This window comes from Bufo gargarizans, chromosome 9 (genome assembly GCF_014858855.1).
Source record: "Bufo gargarizans isolate SCDJY-AF-19 chromosome 9, ASM1485885v1, whole genome shotgun sequence".
NCBI classification, from domain to species: Eukaryota; Metazoa; Chordata; class Amphibia; order Anura; family Bufonidae; genus Bufo; species Bufo gargarizans.
In genome coordinates, this window is record NC_058088.1 from 134,945,643 (window position 1) to 134,961,807 (window position 16,165).

Here is a 16,165-nt window from a genome sequence, read left to right on the forward strand (position 1 = left end):
TGCTGCTGTTGATCGACCTCACGTTGAATTGTCTGTATGACTTTTAAAACAAAGTTTGCTGCTGATGCCCGTCCTGCGCACTTAGGCTGAGATATTTATAGGCCTTATACTGCAATCCTACTTCTACCTACTGATGATGCAGTGTGTCTTGGTGCTGTTAACTTAGTTGTAGAACTTTGACCAATAAAGTTAATCTTATAGTGCCATTGCCTGTATTTAATCTGAATATTTAGTCCTATGTATGTGTAGAACTTACACTATAGCGTTGACATTTATAAGATTTTGTGTTTATGTATCCTGCCTGCGTAGTTGTGTGAAAAAATTTGCAGTGCTTTTAGTGAAGAGTTATCATTTATAAGCTGATGCCTGTCATGACAGTGCTGGGTTACGCAGATCGAAGGGTAGCCCTTGTTCTGTAGCTTTAGTATTTAAATTCTACTGTCTGACATTATTCTGCTAAATTATGATTGATCCTTGTATTACATTACAAAAAAAATACTTGTTTAAGCAGTCTGTCAAGATTGTTTGGAGACAACCAGCATGGACCACTTATTTTCAATTGTAGTTACTCTAGTATATAGTATTGCATTTCTCAGAAATTGGTGTTCATATTTGCTATTCTGACATGTGATATGCTCATTATGTATAATCAATGATTAAGATAATATAAAAAAAATAATATTTATTTTAAGTGTTAATAATCAACATTCACAATTTTTTTTAATTTGATTTAATTTTTTATTTTAGTTTGTCATTTTAAAAAAATTGTGTTTGGGTGAGCCTAGTTGTGGTTGTCACTGTAAAAGGTGGGGACTGCACCTGGACTTCCATTGTCAGCAGTTGTTGTGCAGTTAAAACTGTACAGGACTGATTGATAAACACAAAAAAAGTTTATTATTTTATTTTTTATATTTATTTTATAAAAGGATCGAGGTTCAAACACGGTGTCGTCAGTCATCCTGGGAGGGATGTCTGACTTCCGTGTTGGCCTCTCTCTACATGGTTTTGTGTGACTGGCGTCATACGCAGCCGTGTGGTAATCCGGTTTTGTGAATGTAGAATTATTGGCACATTTTGATGTAGCTATACACATTATTAATTTCGTTAAAGAATATATGTAATGAAAATTATCACCTGATTATTATAGAAATCATGTCAACATTTTTTGAGGGATTGCACTAAATTCATCCCGGTTTTCTTTTGTTAATGAGGTTGAAATGCTCCAACAATGAAATTTGCGTAATCACTTAAAAAATTTCTAATCCATGCTGTTTTTTTCTTCTAACAATATATTTTTTTTTTGTTTGAAAATTAAAAAAAAAATTATGTCATAAATGTCATTTTTAAATGACATGAAAAAAATAAATGCACATACAGTTTTAGTAGTTATTAATTAACACACTGTATTAATTTCTATTTTAAAATAATTTATTATTATACTATTTGATATATTGATAAATTAATAATTTAGCGGAATTTTGTTCACACACGTAGTAATATATTTTTTGGGTCAAATAATAATAATTTTTAAATGTAATTAGTACTTTGCACTATTACGTTTTTGCACTACTTGACTACTGTGCAAAACTTCTGAAAAAAAATTGCTTACAGTTCATTAAAGAAACAATTTAAAAATTAAATTTTATTTTTTGGTTTATACAAGATAACTTTGCCCTAAAAAGGTATATTATATAAAATATATAATATCCCAGATGCGCTTATGAAATGTGGTCATGAAATAGAAAAGCGGAAGGGGCTGTCAGTTAAAACTTGTTATCAGGAGAACCATTAAGAGTGGATAGATACTACTGTATATCAACCCTGCTTGGAGTGAATTCAAATCCTACAAAATAAAACAACATGTGTAGTTTAACAGAGAAATCAAAGTTAGGAATGCAACTGGTTTATTAGTTTTGGCTTGAGCAAAATCTGCCTGTGGTGAAGACTAAACTGCCACCTGTGTGTGGACAGTGAATAATTTATGAAATACACTCAAAAATATTTTGACTCCATGATGGTGGTGGTAAAAATATTGTCGTCATCCTACTCCTCGACTTTCTCCAGTGACTATGAGGGAATGAAGGTGGTTGGTGAGAGGGTACAGCTTCACCTCTTATCCACATCTGGTGGGCTAGAGTCTGAAATATGGCCCAATGGTACCGCCTGCTCTTGTTCCTCCACACTGAAATTAGACTCCAACACATTTTTTAATGGAGTTCTGAAAAGGAACTTATAAAGAATAAATTGCTTCAAAATAACAGATATTTTTTTTTTTTTTTAAATGTTAAAGCATAACCAATTTTTACGTCAAAAAATTATTATATGATGGGTTCTGTATAGAATAATTATTATATCAATGTTTTATTGTGCTTATTTCGGATTAAAAACAAATTACAAAACAAGGGTTAAAGATATTTTAAAATAGACTAACTTAATATCTCAATTAAGGTCATTTTTTTTGGGGGGGGAAGGTACTATTGCTGTTACTGACTGGATGATTTAAATTTAGAAATAAATAAATATACATTTTATTTGGAAATAGGTTAAATAATATATCTTTAACGATGTGAGTGTATATGTAGAAATAAATAAATATATATATTTACTCTAGAAGAAGGACCATGATTTGCGCTGGTATATTTCATTTTTATTTAATTATTTCATGTTTCAATGGGTCATTAAATGAAATAAACAGTATACTAATAATGGCGAAAAGGCTAATTTTCTATAATTTGACAAAGATGGCCCATATCTTTGACTGTGCAATTGTTATGAAAAATCCTGTGCTTGTGCTGGGTCCCACATGGATTTATGAGGAACAATTACACGCCACCCCTCTGCCTTACAGGAGACCGTCACCACATTTATCATGTGAGTGAGGCCCCAGCATTTTCATATCTAGGTTCTATCTCCTATCCTCAATACAGGCATGTCTCATTATGCTAATCCTCCCTACCAGTTCTCGGCATGTCTGAGTTGTAAATTAACCAGGCATAAAGGTAGGGTTAATAAGCATGTCTTTAGTTTGGGTGCCTAAGAATAGCAACAGGAGACATACAGTCTGAGGTTTCCTTATGAAGCTGCATGAGGTGTGAGGTGATCTCAGCAGATGTTTATTAGGGTCTGTTGTCTTCAGAGGCTACAGGTGCGGTCATATGAACGTCCTGCTTCCTGGCTTAATATTCTTAATATTCTTATTTTACATTAACAGCCTGATTATACTCCTCAAAATATTTATGATTCAGATCCGGATAGGGACATGACATTGCTTAAGACCTAACTCATAGCATATCGCTGTGTGGTTGTGCCATCATCCGTCATATGACTGAATATTTCAGGAGCTTAAAACAGGTCAAAAGTTGAGATCAGTGCTTATTGCAACCGGGGATAGGACCAGCGAGTTTGTATTAACTGATAAGACAACAGTTGTGTTGCTGTTAGGCTTGTATTGGCTATCATACTGTAATTTATTTGTGTATGTCTCGGGATAGTACGTCCGAGAGAGCATAGAACACCACAACAATTCTTTCCTGTTAGCAATGAATCTGTGTTCAAAGTTTCATTGAAATCAATTGTTGTTTTTTTGGAGTTTTTGAGGCACAGACATACATATGGTACATTTGATATAGATATATATATACAGACGTGGACAAAATTGTTGGTACCCTTTGGTCAATGAAAGAAAAAGTCACAATGGTCACAGAAATAACTTTAATCTGACAAAAGTAATAATAAATTAAAATTCTATAAATGTTAACCAATGAAAGTCAGACATTGTTTTTCAACCATGCTTCAACAGAATTATGTAAAAAAATAAACTCATGAAACAGGCATGGACAAAAATGATGGTACCCCTAGAAAACACAGAACATAATGTGACCAAAGGGACATGTTAATTCAAGGTGTGTCCACTAATTAGCATCACAGGTGTCTACAACCTTGTAATCAGCCATTGGGCCTATATATATGGCTCCAGGTAATCACTGTGTTGTTTGGTGATATGGTGTGTACCACACTCGACATGGACCAGAGGAAGCAAAGGAAAGAGCTGTCTCAAGAGATCAGAAAGAAAATTATAGACAAGCATGTTAAAGGTAAAGGCTATAAGACCATCTCCAAGCAACTAGATGTTCCTGTGAGTACAGTTGCACATATTATTCATAAGTTTAAGATCCATGGGACTGTAGCCAACCTCCCTGGACGTGGCCGCAGGAGGAAAATTGATGACAAATCTAAGAGACGGATAATCCGAATGGTAACAAAAGAGCCTAGAAAGACTTCTAAAGAGATTCAAGGTGAACTTCATGCTCAAGGAACATCAGTGTCAGATCGCACCATCCGTCGTTGTTTGAGCCAAAGTGGACTACATGGGAGACGACCAAGGAGGACACCATTGTTGAAAACGAATCATAAAAAAGCAAGACTGGAATATGCCAAACTACATGTTGACAAGCCACAAAGCTTCTGGGAGAATGTCCTGTGGACAGATGAGACAAAAATCGAAGTTTTTGCCAAGGCACATCAGCTGTATGTTCACAGACGAAAAAATGAAGCATATCAAGAAAAGAACACTGTCCCTACTGTGAAACATGGAGGAGGCTCTGTTATGTTCTGGGGCTGCTTTGCTGCGTCTGGCACAGGGTGTCTTGAATCTGTGCAGGGTACAATGAAATCTCAAGACTATCAAGGAATTCTAGAGAGAAATGTACTAGCCAGTGTCAGAAAGCTTGGTCTCAGTCGCAGGTCATGGGTCTTGCAACAGGACAATGACCCAAAACACACCGCTAAAAACACCCAAGAATGGCTAAGAGGAAAAAATTGGACTATTCTAAAGTGGCCTTCTATGAGCCCTGACCTCAATCCTATTGAGCATCTTTGGAAGGAGCTGAAACATGCAGTCTGGAAAAGGCACCCTTCAAACCGGACACAACTGGAGCAGTTTGCTCATGAGGAGTGGGCCAAAATACCTGCTGAGAGGTGCAGATGTCTCATTGACAGTTACAGGAAGCGTTTGATTGCAGTGATTGCCTCAAAAGGTTGCGCAACAAAATATTAAGTTAGGGGTACCATCATTTTTGTCCATGCCTGTTTCATGAGTTTATTTTTTTACATAATTCTGTTGAAGCATGGTTGAAAAACAATGTCTGACTTTCATTGGTTAACATTTATAGAATTTTAATTTATTATTACTTTTGTCAGATTAAAGTTATTTCTGTGACCATTGTGACTTTTTCTTTCATTGACCAAAGGGTACCAACAATTTTGTCCACGTCTGTATATATATATATATATATATATATATATATATATATATATATATATATATATCTATATGTAAAATGAATTATTTGCTACGTTTCTAACCATGTAGAAAGTAAACATTTTGAGACGAATATAAATAAATACTTTCATAAGAGAACATGTACATTACTGAGTGTTGGCGATGTTATGTCAGCATTGTACCGGGACATTATTTTGTTCGGATCGACAAGATCCATTGACATGGTCCAGCATATGGTTGGAAAAATTATTCACTATGACTATTTTCTTGTGCCGGTGTTCATGTGTGTGCCACAATTCAAACCGAATACTGCGGACTGTGGCGCTCATAGCAGCACGCGTGACGGGACCAGGTCCAATCATAGACATGTACAACATGTATACATGTAATGCCAAAAAATTTTAATACAAGTCTTAGTAATTAATGTGATCATGTCACCAAAATAAGCCAAAATTTAGTTCTATTAATGTAAAATGTTTGATTTTAGGTTACTGTTAGAATATTTCATTGAATTTAAAATGTATGTTTGTGGTGTATGAGGAATGGTGTATTAGCCATCTGAGGAGAGGTGTACCTGTCTAGTGAATTGACTGTACGGTATGGGGTGCACAGCCGGTTCGCCTCCACGTGGTGCACCCTGGGTAACGCTAAATGAACCAGTAAATACTGAAATACTGGAGGTCGATCATTACTTCTCCTAAACTGTGTATGTGTGTTTGAGTGAGAGTGAGGTGGGGGGGGGGGGGGATGAGTTGATGGAGGCGGGTTTAAGGTGGTGAAGGGTTTAAGGGGGGATGTGGGGTTGGTGTGGGTTTTATAGCGTGGGATATATAGTGTGTAGCACGTAATTAAAGGTGAGATGTGCATATGAGAGATATTTGTCTGCTCTCCATACATACATGTTACAGACATTGTAGTGTGATGTAACAACTTTAATTTGTGCCATAATCAAACAGCTTCACACCTAATGACATAGCTATACTTCTGCGTCTGATGTCTGTGATCGTCACTAATACTGATGGTGGACATTTAACCCATAAGATGCAGTGGTAACTTGTTAACTATAACACTGCACTGCCCATTGCACTGCCTTCCGGTGATGAGCCTGTGAGATCCAGCCCTCTGGATGTCACAGGCCACGGGAACTGTATGAGTAATCGACAAAGTATTATTCATAAAGCCAATGCATTCCAATACTAAAGTATTGGAATGCATTGTAAAGGGGATTAGACCCCCAAAAGTTGAAGTTCTAAATTGGTAAAAAAAATTAAGGTAAAAATAAAGTTGAAAACATTTTTTTGTCAACCATCAAAAAAAAATGTTTCATGTCAAAATACAGTATTTCTCGCCAAATTAATTTAAACAAAAAACCCCAAAAATTACTATGCAAAAAAAAAATATACATAATAGGTATATAGAGCCAATTCAAGTGCTAATAAATCCAGCTAAAATCATACCTGTAAGGGACTCTGCGGTTTTGGTTCCCTTGCAGGCAGATACGGTGAGGCGTCCGCATGGGCGCCGGAGGGGAGGGCCGCGGGGATCTCTGAGGCAGAATTGCTGGGCTGATGGCAATACGTTGCAGCTGGTCCTGGCTCCGGTGTCTCCTGCGAGTTCCGTTCCGGCGTCCATGCTGGCACAATACAGTGCCCGTGCAAAGTGTGTTGGGCGTACGCGTGCACGCCCGAGGGGTTATTTGTAAAGAAATGCGCGGCCGAGTGTGCGTGCATCTTATGCGCTACGTCGGTCACTGGCAGGAAACGCATCTGTGCACAAATTCAAAGTTGATTAGGGATTTGATGCACAGGTGCTAATGAGTAGGATCATCGCATGACCTATGAGGTTCTGAAAAGCAGAACTCTGTGATTGACCAGCAGGTGTTTAAAAGGTGATCTCCCTGTGTGATCAGTGCTCACTGTTGTCTCTACAACCTGGGAGTATGCTGTTTCAGGTTCACTAAGTTTGTTCCATGCATGAACTCTGTTTGTCTCTATCAAGTGAATGCCTCTGGAAACCTAGTCTCTGCTCTACAGTTGCACCGTGTGTGGCCTCGGATCAGACCTTGGATACTTCACCGTCTCATCCTTAGGTACCTGGTTTCACAGACTCTTCTTTATGAACTTTAGCCTGGTCTGGCTTTTCTCTGACGTTTTCCCACAGAGGTTATTATTTGGTCTACGTTATTTCTGTATGATTTCTGGCTTGGACTTTACTGCTGTGTTTTCCATAAATCCACGTTTGTTCAGATCTTTGCCTGGTTGCTTGTGGTTCTGCAGCATTACAATACCCTAACCAAGGTAATCGCCAAAACAAATTAAGAAATTATGGTTCTCCGACTATGTAAACAATAAAACATGATTGTTTGGTTTCTAATAATAAATCATTGTGTAAAAAGTTCAGAAATTAAAAATGATACCTATTAGGTATCCGTGACAACCAAGTCTATGAAAAAAAAATAACAATCTAACCTGTCAGATGAATGTTGTAAATAACAAAAAATAAAAACGGTGATAAAACAGCTATTTTTTGTTAACTTCACTCACAAAAAGTTTAATATAGAGCAACCAAAAAACATATGTACCCTAAACTATTGCCAACAATACTGCCACCCTATCCCGTAGTTTGTAAAATGGGCCTATTTTTTCAAGTTTCTACTATAGGGATGCATCAGGGGGGCTTCAAATGGGACACAGTGAAAAAAAAAAAACAGTTCTCAATAAATATTGAGTTTGGTTTGACCGTTAACCATTGCTTTGGAACTGGAAATAAATAAATAAAATGGTAAATCTTACAAAAAATTGAAATTTAAATATTGTATCTCTATTTTCAATTAATTCTTGTGGGACACCGGACGGGTTAACAATATTTTCAAAATCAGTTTCAAATACCTTGAGGGGTGTAGTTTTTTATAATGGTCTCATTTTTGCATGGTTTCTATTAGGTAAGCCTCACAAATAGGGATGAGCAAAGCCGAAATGTATAGTTTTGGTTCGCACCGAATTTTGGGTTGTCCGTGACACGCAACAGAACCCTAACTTTTTCGTAAAAGTCCGGGTTCGGTGTTCGTCGCTTTCTTGGCACTTTTTGAAAGGGTACAAAGCAGACAATCAACAAGCGTCATACTACTTGCCACAAGAGGCCGTCACAGCCATGCCTACTATTGGCATGGCTATGATTGGACAGTGCAGCATGTGACCCAGCCTCTATTTAAGCTGGAGTCACTTAGCGCCGCCCGTCACTCTGCTCTGATCAGTGTAGGGAGAGGTTGCAGCTGCGGCGTTAGGGCGAGATTAGGCAGTGCTTAACTCATCCAAAAGACTTAATTCAGTGATCGATCTGCAGCTGTGGATGATTGAGCTGATGATATTGAATTGCTCACTGTTTTTAGGCTGCCCAGAGCGTTTTTCAGTCACTTTTTTCTATGGTAATTGGCGGCCATTTTGTCTCTTGTGGTGCGCCAGCACAAACTGCCACCAAGTTCATTTAACCATCAATAGGGTGGTTATTTGTTGTCTATATCCTACATCAGGGGCTTGGCTGTGCTTGCTATTTTATTGAGGGGTGAAATACAATTGCCAAAATAGCAGTTCCCTAAATCTGGTGTTTCAGCTGTGGCTAGCCAATTGTAATACTGTCTGGCAAAGGATATATTTTTGTTCAGGGTTGAAATACAATTCCCAAATTAGCAATTTCAGAATTTAGTGGTTTCTGCTGTATCAGACCTAATTTAAATATATCCCTAAAAGGGTATATCAGATTCAAGGTGCACATAGGGTCATTCAGAATAACTTCACACACACGCTACTGTGCATATCCCAGTCTAATTCTGTCTGTAAACGTATACCTGTCACCCAGCGCCTAAGTACTAGGCCTCAAATTTATATTCAGCTAAATCTGTGGTTACTGCTGTGCCTGTATTAGTCTAATACGGTACCTAAATAGATAGTCAGATAGTGTTAGTTGTCTGTAAAAAAAGGCCTGAATTTGAATTCAATACATTGGAGAACATTCAAAACAAGGTCATGTTACCAGTGGGATTCCACAGGGATCTGTACTGGGACCAATTTTGTTTAATATCTTCAGAAGTGATATTGCAAAAGGCCTCGATGGTAAGGTTTGTCTTTTTGCTGATGACACAAAGATATGTAACAGGGTTGATGTTCCTGGAGGGAAATGCCAAATGGAAAAGGATTTAGGAAAACTAGAAGAATGGTCAGAACTCTGGCAACTGAAATTTAATGTGGATAAGTGCAAGATAATGCACCTGGGGCGTAAAAACCCAAGAGCAGAATATAGAATATTTGACACAGTCCTGACCTCAGTATCTGAGGAAAGGGATTTAGGAGTAATTATTTCAGAAGACTTAAAGGTGGGAAGACAATGTAATAAAGCAGCACGAAATGCCAGCAGAATGCTTGGGTGTATAGGGAGAGGTATAAGCAGTAGAAAGAGTGAAGTGCTTATGCCGCTGTACAGAACACTGGTGAGACCTCACTTGGAGTATTGTGCGCAGTACTGGAGGCCATATCTCCAGAAGGATATAGATACTCTAGAGAGAGTTCAGAGAAGAGCTACTAAACTGGTCCATGGATTGCAGGATAAAACTTACCAGGAAAGATTAAAAGACCTTAATATGTATAGCTTGGAAGAAAGAAGAGACCGAGGGGATATGATAGAAACTTTTAAATACATAAAGGGAATCAACTCGGTAAAGGAGGAGAGCATATTTAAAAGAAGAAAAACTACCACAAGAGGACACAGTTTTAAATTAGAGGGGCAAAGGTTTAAAAGTAATATAAGGAAGTATTACTTTACTGAGAGAGTAGTGGATGCATGGAATAGCCTTCCTGCAGAAGTGGTAGCTGCAAATACAGTGAAGGAGTTTAAGCATGCATGGGATAGGCATAAGGCTATCCTTCATATAAGATAGGGCCAGGGACTATTCATAGGATTCAGATATATTGGGCAGACTAGATGGGCCAAATGGTTCTTATCTGCCGACACATTCTATGTTTCTATGTTAATATTTTTCTTATTGTGGTGAACGGTAACAATGAGGAAAACATCCAGTAAAGGACGCGGACGCGGACATGGTCGTGGTGGTGTTAGTGGACCCTCTGGTGCTGGGAGAGGACGGGGCCGTTCTGCCACAGCCACACGTCCTAGTGTACCAACTACCTCAGGTCCCAGTAGCCGCCAGAATTTACAGAGATATTTGGTGGGGCCCAATGCCGTTCTAATAATAATGGGCAAAATCTCGTTGCAGCTCTGGGACTAGCCGGTTTCAAGCACATCCCTTGCTTGGCGCATGTGCTGAATTTGGTGGTGCAGAAGTTCATTCACAACTACCCCGACATGTCAGTGCGGGCCGTCTGTCCGCGCTTCCGCCGTTCAGTTCCTGCCACTGCTCGCTTGTCTGCGCTAAAGCGTAACTTCGGCCTTCCCGCTCACCGCCTCATATGCGACGTGCCCACCAGGTGGAACTCCACCTTGCACATGCTGGACAGACTGTGCGAGCAGCAGCAGGCCATAGTGGAGTTTCAGCTGCAGCACGCACGGGTCAGTCGCACTGCGGAACAGCACCACTTCACCACCAATGACTGGGCCTCCATGCGAGACCTGTGTGCCCTGTTGCGCTGTTTTGAGTACTGCACCAACATGGCCAGTGGCGATGACGCCGTTATCAGCGTTACAATACCACTTCTATGTCTGCTTGAGAAAACACTTAGGGCGATGATGGAAGAGGAGGTGGCCCAGGAGGAGGAGGAGGAGGAAGAGGGGTCGTTTTTAGCACTTTCAGGCCAGTCTCTTCGAAGTGACTCAGAGGGAGGTTTTTTGCAACAGCAGAGGCCAGGTACAAATGTGGCCAGCCAGGCCCCACTACTGGAGGACGAGGAGGACGAGGATGAGGAGGAGGTGGAGGAGGATGAGGATGAAGCATGGTCACAGCGGGGTGGCACCCAACGCAGCTCGGGCCCATCACTGGTGCGTGGCTGGGGGGAAAGGCAGGACGATGACGATACGCCTCCCACAGAGGACAGCTTGTCCTTACCCTAAGTTTTGTCAACACGCCACAGCTAACTGCACCACCACCTGATACGCAACGTGTTAGCAGGAGGCAACATTTCACTAACATGGTGGAGCAGTACATGTGCACACCCCTCCACGTACTGACTGATGGTTCGGCCCCATTCAACTACTGGGTCTCTAAATTGTCCACGTGGCCAGAGCTAGCCTTTTATGCCTTGGAGGTGCTGGCCTGCCCGGCGGCCAGCATTTTGTCTGAGCGTGTATTCAGCACGGCAGGGGGTGTCATTACAGACAAACGCAGCCGCCTGTCTACAGCCAATGTGGACAAGCTGACGTTCATAAAAATAAACCAGGCATGGATCCCACAGGACCTGTCCATCCCTTGTCCAGAATAGAAATTATCTACCTAAATATCTGACAATAGACTGTTGCAGTGGTGGCTGACGTGAAGCCTGATTCTCTGCTATGACATGCAGACTGATTCTCTGCTGACATAAAGCCAGATTCTCTGTTATGGGACCTCTCTCCTCTGTCTGGGTGCCTGGGCCTAAATATCTGACAATGGACTGTTACAGTGGTGGGTGACGTGAAGCAAGATTCTCTGCTATGGGTCCTCTCTCCAATTGATATTGGTTAATTTTTATTTATTTTATTTTAATTTTAATTTATTTCCCTATCAACATTTCTTTGCAGGGGATTTACCTACATGTTGCTGCCTTTTGCAGCACTCTAGCCCTTTCCTGGGCTTTTTTACACCCTTTTTACTGCCGAAAAGTTTGGGTCCCCATTGACTTCAATGGGGTTCGGGTTCGGGACGAAGTTAGGGTCGGATTCGGATCCCGAACCAGAACATTTCTGGGAAGTTCTGCAGAACTTCTCAAACCCGAACAGCCAGGTGTTCGCTCAACTCTAATCACAAAGTGACTTCAGAACTGAATTGGTACCTAAAAATTTGTTTTGTGAAAATTTAGGAAAAATTCAAGATTGGCTTCTAAACTTCTAAGCCTTGTAACAACGCTAAAAAATTATATATCATTCACAAAATCAACAAAAAATTAAGTGGACATATTGGGGATATAAAGTAATAACTATTTTATTGAGGCATTAATATGTATTATAGAAGTAAAGAAATTGAATCTTTAAAATTTGTTAATTTAAAAAAAAAAAAGGTTAAATTTGGTATTATTTTATATATAAAAATTAATTATTTATACTTCATTTTAACAGTATCATAAAGTACAATATGTGAGGGGGGGGGGGGGGGGCCCCATTCTCAGAATGGCCTGGATAAATCAAAGCGTTTTAAAGTTACCTCCACTTAAAGTGACACTGTTCCGATATGCCAAAAATAGCCTTATGGTGATAAATAGACCAGTCCCTAAGGGGTTAACAAATAGAATTGATATATGACTATATGTATGAATAGTGCATTATAGCAGTTGGATTATCAATGCTAATAATGCTAGTAAATACTTTCGATTCACCCAATAGGTTGAATTGATATCTGTGTTAATCCTGCTAATAATAAGGTCTTTACGCAATGCAATTATTTTAACTTAAATTATTAGCATTGCTATTTTAACTTACTACTGTCCAGATTGAACCTAACCAACCAATAAAGTGAATCCTGCTCTATTTTCTTATTTGTTAAATCTAAAAGTCAATTGTTCACATTATTCAATTTTCCAATTAGTCCCCCACTATAAGTTTGGATCGAGTTCGAATGGAACATTAGCGCTATTTGTCTAATTTAATAGTGTATGGCTCAATTTAAAAAAGTTACATTCGCACTCGAATACAACTTAGAGCAAGGTACCAATATGATATTTGCCTGCCTATACAGTCTACTATGTTTGGTTCGTTATCTCGAAAAAACGTCATTTAAATCATCGTGCGTCTGTGCGTGCCACTGCCTGCGTCTGTAGGGGCGTGTCTGGGATCGAGTAGTGAGTGGAGAGAGACGGCAAAAATGTCACGAAGCAATTTTACTGATGAAGAGTTGGAGTATTTCATCACTGTAAGTAATTCGACTGGAAAAAGTATGTCACGGTGCTGTTGTCCAAGTCCAAGGTGCGGCCACTGTTCCAAGTCACTGTTAAAGGGGTGGTCAATGGTCTAGTGACTGTTATAGGAGCGGCCACTGTTCCAAGTCACTGTTAAAGGGGCGGTCACTAGTCTATTGACTGTTATAGGTGCGGCCACTGTTCCAAGTCACTGTTAAAGGGGCGGTCAATGGTCTAGTGACTGTTATAGGTGCGGCCACTGTTCCAAGTCACTTTTAAAGGGGCGGTCACTAGTCTATTGACTGTTATAGGTGCGGCCACTGTTCCAAGTCACTTTTAAAGGGGCGGTCACTAGTCTATTGACTGTTATAGGTGCGGCCACTGTTCCAAGTCACTTTTAAAGGGGCGGTCACTAGTCTATTGACTGTTATAGGTGCGGCCACTGTTCCAAGTCACTTTTAAAGGGGCGGTCACTAGTCTAGTCACTGTTATAGGTGCGGCCACTGTTCCAAGTCACTTTTAAAGGGGCGGTCACTAGTCTAGTCACTGTTATAGGTGCGGCCACTGTTCCAAGTCAGTTTTAAAGGGGCGGTCACTAGTCTAGTCACTGTTATAGGTACGGCCACTGTTCCAAGTCACTTTTAAAGGGGTGGCCACTGTTCCAAGTCACTGTTAAAGGGGCGGTCACTAGTCTATTGACTGTTATAGGTGTGGCCACTGTTCCAAGTCACTGTTAAAGGGACGGTCACTAGTCTATTGACTGTTATAGGTGCGGCCACTGTTCCAAGTCACTTTTAAAGGGGCGGTCACTAGTCTAGTCACTGTTATAGGTGCGGCCACTGTTCCAAGTCAGTTTTAAAGGGGCGGTCACTAGTCTAGTCACTGTTATAGGTGCGGCCACTGTTCCAAGTCACTTTTAAAGGGGCGGTCACTAGTCTATTGACTGTTATAGGTGCGGCCACTGTTCCAAGTCAGTTTTAAAGGGGCGGCCACTGTTCCAAGTCACTTTTAAAGGGGCGGTCACTAGTCTATTGACTGTTATAGGTGCGGCCACTGTTCCAAGTCAGTTTAAAAGGGGCGGCCACTGTTCCAAGTCACTGTTAAAGGGGCGGTCACTAGTCTATTGACTGTTATAGGTACGGCCACTGTTCCAAGTCACTTTTAAAGGGGCGGTCACTAGTCTATTGACTGTTATAGGTGCGGCCACTGTTCCAAGTCACTGTTAAAGGGGCGGTCACTAGTCTATTGACTGTTATAGGTGCGGCCACTGTTCCAAGTCACTTTTAAAGGGGCGGTCACTAGTCTAGTCACTGTTATAGGTGCGGCCACTGTTCCAAGTCACTTTTAAAGGGGCGGTCACTAGTCTAGTCACTGTTATAGGTGCGGCCACTGTTCCAAGTCACTTTTAAAGGGGCGGCCACTGTTCCAAGTCACTGTTAAAGGGGCGGTCACTAGTCTATTGACTGTTATAGGGGCGGCCACTGTTCCAAGTCACTTTTAAAGGGGCGGCCACTGTTCCAAGTCACTGTTAAAGGGGCGGTCACTAGTCTATTGACTGTTATAGGTGCGGCCACTGTTCCAAGTCACTTTTAAAGGGGCGGTCACTGTTCCAAGTCACTGTTAAAGGGGCGGTCACTGTGCTGTTGTCCAAGTCCAAAGTGCAGCCACTGTTCAGAGTCACTCTTAAAGGGGCGGCCACTGTTCTAGTCACTGTTATAGGTGCGGCCACTGTTCCAGGTCACTCTTAAAGGGGAAGCAGCTGTTCAAGTCACTCTTAAAGGGGAAGTCACTGTTAAAGGTGAGGTCTTTGTCAAAGTCAGTATTAAAAGGGCGGACTCTGTCAAGGTCACTGTTACATGGGAGGCCATTGTTGAAAGTCACTGTTAAAGTGGCGTCCAATGTGAAGTTTAATTTGTATATTTGCTTTTAATAAAAAAAAAAATTATTACTTTACTTTCATATAGTTCCATAGTGAACTATATAAATATGTACTCGTTTACCATTTTCATATTAAATTATATTTTTTTATGGTTGAGATGACTATAATTACTAATAATTGGATTTTAGAACTTTGGGATTACATCCTTTAATTGTTATATTGCAGAAAATGTTAGAAAAAAATTATGACGAGAGAACTTCTCGGATGGAGAAGCAGGTGATTCTGAGGCGAATTGCCCAGCACCTGTATAATCAAAATTCAAGGAGGCATTCGAAGAATGCATACTTAAAGAAATGGTCCGACCTGAAGAGGCACCGGATGGACCTCATCAAAGAGGTCAGAGACAGGAACTGTCCAGGTATGATGCTTACATTAATTTTCTATCACCCACCTATTGTTATTTATGAGTTCAGTTAGGCAAATAAGTATTTCTATCCCTTTACAACTGATAACTTAGTTGAGTGGTGTCGAACCGATGGGACGGGTGCTAGAGGCAGCACTCAGAGCCCTCTCTGTGGGCCGCATACCCTTGAAAAGGTCTAAGGTGCACTAATCGCCTTTAGACATTTCCTACCATACAGCTTCGCAGGCACACTATTAACAGCACAGTCAGCATATTGAATGTAGGCAGCTGTTACAGCAAAATGATAATTGTGTAGAGGACTGACTATACTGGTATTCAGGTACAATGGGAACGTTGGAAATTTGCAATAAATAATTTAGTTGGGTTTCTCTTCTGCCTAAAAGTTCTCCAGCACGGATTTAGTACATGGTGGGACACGTAGCTGATATTTACAATATATACATACACTGACAGCGAGATACAGATATATGATGTAAACCCTTATCCAATGTCAAAACAGTTGACTTGGTCCACCTCATTTCAATAACCCTGCAACAGTACCTTACGAA